Here is a 6,000-nt window from a genome sequence, read left to right on the forward strand (position 1 = left end):
ACATATAGTTATGAATCCCACTCTACACATGAAGAATCTGAGCCTTAAAGAAGTAACTTCCATACTCAGTACGCAAGAGGCAGAACAGGATTTGAACCCAGGCCTCTAACTCCAGAATACTTTCATAACCATCACTACAATGCCCACTAGCACACACGCAAGCACACATACATCCGCCGTCAACCCCGAACCCCTAACATATCTTGTAGGATTCAGTTTGGGAGAAAGAATTGCTTTGGCCTTCTTGCGACCAAAATGTAGATAAGTGTATACACCCATGGCACGTTTGTCTGTGGAAAGGTTAACTGCAGGCACAGACCCCTGATTAAGGATCAGATTTATGGCAGCAATACCTGAAAAGTATCTCCCAGCAATACCTGAAAAGCTCCCAGTCCCATGTCTGTATCTGCTGGACTCCAATGTGGTTTCTTAATCTCCAATGAGCAGGAAGCTCAAGATTTCTGTGACAGTTATAGTTGAGCCAAATTTGTAGTAATGTCAAAAGGCACTTCCACCATTATTGGTAAATGCTTAAATTAGTTCCAAGATCTTTAGGATAAAATCTAGAGGCCATGTAAAGAAAGTGTGAGAAAATTACCAAGAAAAGGAATCATGAGAAGCAAAAAGAATGTTACGGGATGCAGACTCCTCAAGTTTGTCTAGTCAGCCTGCCCCCTCCAGTTGGCTCATGTGTTAGGTGCTAACTGTTGACCCGAGGGGGACCCTCCCTTCCCGGTGGCTGTGCAGATCACAGGCTGCTCCTCTACCCCTCGAGCACAGGTATGTGAAGAAGTCACCTGCTGATTGTCAGATGTACCCTTCCTTTCTCTTCCTCTCTTTAAAAAAATACTTATTTTGAGAGAGAGAGGGGGAAAGAGAGAGAGCGTGCCCGCATGTAAGCAGGGGAGGGAGAGAGCAGAATCCCAAGCAGGTCCCTCACTGTCAGAGCCAAGCCTGATGTGGGGCTCAATCTCTCCAACTGTGACTGAGCCACTCAGGCACCCCCACCTTTCTCTTCCTCTTATGCGGCACATGGCAGCGATTTAGAATTTGGACACTAGACAGATCTGAGATCGCAACTTGGCTCTGTTACTGTAGTAAGCTGAATGAGCCTCAGAAAGAGATGTCCACATCCTAACCCCCACACTTGCAAGTATTACCCTATTTGGAAAAAGGGTCTTTGCAGATATGAGTAAGTTAAGGATCCTGTGAGGAGAACACCCTGGATTACCCAGGTCGGCTGTAAATCCAGTGACAGGTGTCCTTGTAAGTCACAAAGAGGAGATAGACAGCCAGAAGAGGAGGAGTCAACAAGACCACACCGGCAGAGATCAAAGTGATGCAGCTACAAGTCAAGGAATGCCACATGACAGTCACCAGGAATGCCACAAGACAGTCACCAGAAGCTGGAAGAGGCAAGGAACAGATTCTCCCCTAGGGCCCTTGGAGGGATCATGGCCTTGCCAGATTTTGCAATTTTAGCCTCCAGAACTGTGAGAGAATAAATTTCTGATGTTAAGCCAGCAATTGTGTGGTAATTTGTTATGACAGCCTCAAGAAACTACTATAGCCACTTACTAGTTCTGTGATCCTAAGAAAGCTTCTTAAATTCATCTGCAAAATGGGGAACACAATGGCACCCACCACACCTAACATGTGAGGATTAGACGTGTGAGAACACAGTGCCAAGGACCTATGAACTCCCAAGGAAATATTGCTGCTAACACCCTCACGGCTCCTGCTATCCAAAGGGAATTAAAGAGAAAGAACACAAGCACCTGTCATGGGCCAGAATACCTGCCATAGGTCAACATTTCTAAGGCTTCTGGCTGGGCCTCTGGTCTGTTGGAACACACAGGAGACTGTGCCTAAAATGGGCACCAAACCACCTATTCCCAAAGAGGAGGCCATGGTGGTGGTGGGGGTGGGGGAGGCGTTAGGAGGTTTCTCCCTTTACTAGGGCCTGGCAGCCCAGAAAGAAATTGTAAGCCTCAGGAAGCTGGCCTCTGGAGAGGGAAAGTCCCTACTATTTTACAGCTTTTTCTGCCACTCTTATCAGGCAGCTTGCTCTTCTCTGCTCAGGTGTTTGCAAATTGCTCTGGATGGGACCTGCAGAGAAAAGTGCTTTTCTGTGCATTTCCTTCTGACTTCCGTAAAGAACAGAGTTCTGAGGGGAAAAAACAGTGGATTCTGAGGGCACATCAAAGAGTAGGTAATTCTAGAATTGTGTCACCTTAAATCACTGGGCTCAAGAAATAAAATCCATTTCCGTTATGACTATGGGTAATAATGGCACATCCACAGTTTCGCTAAAGGATCAGTCAAGAAAAATATTATCATTACTTTCGCAATGGTGACTTTATCCACTAAACAGAAACTTAATGACCTACTGACCTTGAAGGGGTATTTGCATACACGGGTGGGAGTGAGAGATGTGAACACAGGAAGGCGTGTGTAGATAAGAGGTGTTCACTGCCTTGGGGAGGGGAAGGTCACTATTTCCATACAGACCGGTTTCTTACACTAATTTGTTATTGCTGATTCACCAATTGACTGATGTCTTTCCTTCCCTTTGTGGAGGATGATTTCCATGCTATGTTTTTTCCTTTTCCTTTCTTCCAGTTTCCTAAATACCTTTTCCTCCTCTGCTCTTGTTCTGTTCCTTGCTCAAATGGAAGAATAAGAAGTTTAAAAATGGAAAAAGTGCTGAAGTGGGGTTGGCAGCCCAGCAGTACTGAAAACACAAACTAGGGTTTCAAGGCATATGTGATCTTTCTACCACCGATGGACCTACCTTAAGGGGCCCAAAAGGCTATTGAAGGCCAAGGTAGTACCCTGCCGAAGCCTGCTCACTCCTGGCAAACCCTATGAGGAGGCATTATGGACATCTAGTGGCTGTTCAAGATAATGCCTCAGGGATCCATGTCCCGGTGGGGAGTAGTCTGGCTCTGGGCTTTACCAGAAGCCCAATTATCCTGACTGAGTGAGGCAGTCCTGGGTCCTCAGAGTCAGTCCCCAGGATGACCATTTCTTTCACTTCTTATTAGGATTCCAAAGTCACTCAGAATGGCAGACTGGCTCTATCAAAGACCCATCTTTGTCCCAGTCCAACAAACTATAGGGATACCACCTGCACATAAGACCACAGAAGACAAGCATTTGGAAATATCTTCAAGCCCCAGGCTTAAATGCCAATATACTGTAATCCTAATTGAGCGATGGAGCTCAGAAATGACAGACTCTGAGTCAGTCATGTGACTTTATGTAAGTTACTAAGCTTCTCTGAACTTCATTAATGATATCAGTGTGAAGTTGAGTCCAGCTGATCTCCAAGGTATCTTTAACATTCTGTGATCTATGAGTCTTTTCAGTAGCTGAGAAAACAAAGTGATCTACTCTGCTCTGGCAACGTGGAGCTCTACATTAAACTAAAGGAAGCGTTCTCCTTAACTCTGTGGCTCATTTCCGAGACTTGGCTATCATCCCAATGGATCAACTTTCTTCACAGAGGTATGTATCTAAGAGGTGGGAATCAGGGACTATGAGAGCTGGAACAAACAGTCTAGCCTCTTTCCTTAAAATGAAGAAAACAATGCATAGAGCTGTTTTGAGATCTGTCACATTCTCTAGTCAGTGGCAGAAAGACCAGGACTCCAGTATCCCAATCTTAGGGGAAGGTACCAAGCTGCTGACAAGGGCCTTGCCTAATCACTTCATGACACCAGTCTCTCTCTGAAAACAGAAGTGGAAACATTCTTTACCCAGTGTTTCTCCCTTCTCTTCCTCTCAAAGTTTAAGCATTCCTCTTCTCTTTGGTTCTGGGTTGCACCATTCCAAATCACGGAAGCTGTCAGAACCAGGGCCATGAAGAGCAGCGGATGATGGCTAGATGATACTCCGGTTACAGGATTAGAGGTTTCAATGCCACTCGCAGTTCAGGAGGGCGGTGTGCTGCCACGGCCTCACAGCCTCCTCAGTCTAGTCTGCAGCTTCTACGGTGCTCTCACAGCTCAGCTGGCCTACAGAGGGCAAAGCGGCCCTGTCTAGAACTCCGACACCAAGCTTGGCATGTTCGTGTTCATCCATCACTCACAAATATTTCCTGGGAGACAACCTCATTACTAGGTACTGGTTTGATCCAAGGCAGCCCACCCTTCCATCCACCTACACAGTAAGGGGGCATAACCTTTCATTTGCAGTGCCTGGAGTGAACAGATGGGGTCTGAGTTTGCGTACACTGGCAGGAAGCCAGTCTGGGCAGAGCCCCTCTTTTGCCTGAGGAGGTAGGGGCAGCCACACCCCAGGGTGCTATCAGACCCTGGCCAGGGTGTTCTCTGGCGTGCTTCCAGCTTGATGCCAGCTGTGGCTAGGAGAGGAACCTCCCCCCAGTAAGCTTCTGATCCTCCTCCATAGATCCCTGTCATGATAGGTTTACATTCTCTGGATCGATAAGGTGGTAGGCCCTGCTTGAAGCTGATGATGTGCAGATGGGGCTTTAGTCAAGAAAGCAAAAGGAGCCACTCAGCCACTCAAGAGCCCAGAAAAAGCCTAGTATTGGGGTTGACCTACCTCCATTTCTCTCATCCTTTCTCTTGATTAGTTATTGTGAGAAAACAAAGGATGGATTTTCTCAGCCCCTCTTCTCCTACCTTTCGTTCTATTTCTCTCATATAGCCTTGACTGAAATTTTTTATACAGTCTTTCCCCCAACTTTGCTTCTGCCATTTACTCCCTGCAGTGTAGACACAATGGACATTTCAGTGTTGAAGACTGGATTGAAACGCTGGCCCTTTTGCTTTGCAAATGGATGACCTTGAACGTGTTATGTCTACCCGAGCTCAGTCCCTCCATCTGTAAAATGGGGACAACTGAGGCAATTACTTCACTTGATAAACAGAGACCGAACAGGGAAAGATCCAGATAGACTTCTCTATGTCTATATCCATCCAAGCTTCTTTGCTTACTATAGTAGACAACAGCAGTAGATAAACACCCTAGTAAATGACTTTTGAAGTGGATGAGTGAAACCCTAGATTCCCATCCACTGGGAGCAAACTGGAGAATCACTTCCACGCCCACGTTCCTACACATCTGCCCTCTGCCAGGGTTCACATCTTGGCTCTGCCACTATGTAATTTTAGCAGCATATTAACTATTAAAGTTGTTATTATTTGACTGCAAATGCATGATCAAAATGTCTTGGTAAACAATGGGGAATCCAGCTTTCCTACAACAGAATTGTTTCCAGGAATTCAAGAATTCCCTGTCCAGGGTACTGGGTAGCAGACAATCTGGAGACACAGGCGTGGTAGAATAGAACTCAAGAGCTGAGAAATCCAGGACCTCCTCATTCTTCAGGATTAGCCCACAAACAGGTGATGGGAGCTTAACAAGCAAGCTTGCCCAGGTGGAGGGGTGGGGCACAAGGAGAAGAGTCTGGAGGCAGCCCCAGAAAAGAAGCAATACTAAACCAATGCCATATTCTACGGGCTTCCCAGGGCTTAGCCACAGATGGCTCCACCCCCACAAAGCAGAGAAAAGGGCAGTCTTTTTCCGGGGTGGGAAAAGGCTGACCTAGTCCTGTTCCCCTACACTGGTCTGTCAGATGCCCCAGGGTCTCTTTTCAGCACGAGTAGAGGCGGGTTGCTACGCATTTCTCACGGAGATCCAGCAACACGAAGAGCTAGTGAAGCCCTCGGGCAGAAGGGTTCAGACCCAGCCCACTCCTTTCTCAAGGCTTGGGAAAGGGAAAGGGCGACACAGGGCTGTGAAGAGTGAGAAGCGGTGGCTGCGGCTCCGTGAACGAGCGGGTTCTCCTCTGGTTTCTGGGAGTTCACCTCAATCTTTCCTTGCCGGCTGCTGTGCCGTCCCAGGTCGTCATTCCCCGGGGTCCCCACGCTCGGTCTTTCCTTCCACCAGCTGCCCTCCCTGCAACCCTCATTAAGAGCACTGCCATTTAAAAGTTAAAGCCGAGGAGGGGTGAGAAAATTGGCGAGGGCG

At 47.3% G+C, this 6,000-nt stretch overlaps 1 protein-coding gene across 1 annotated transcript in view; it reads right to left on the bottom strand.

The window, feature by feature from the left end:
• Positions 1–6,000, bottom strand: part of SND1 (staphylococcal nuclease and tudor domain containing 1) — a 417,734-nt gene that overhangs the window by 50,458 nt on the left and 361,276 nt on the right. The window lies entirely within an intron of this gene.

Source organism: Crocuta crocuta, unplaced genomic scaffold (assembly GCF_008692635.1).
Source record: "Crocuta crocuta isolate KB4526 unplaced genomic scaffold, BGI_CrCroc_1.0 scaffold266, whole genome shotgun sequence".
Taxonomy (NCBI): Eukaryota; Metazoa; Chordata; class Mammalia; order Carnivora; family Hyaenidae; genus Crocuta; species Crocuta crocuta.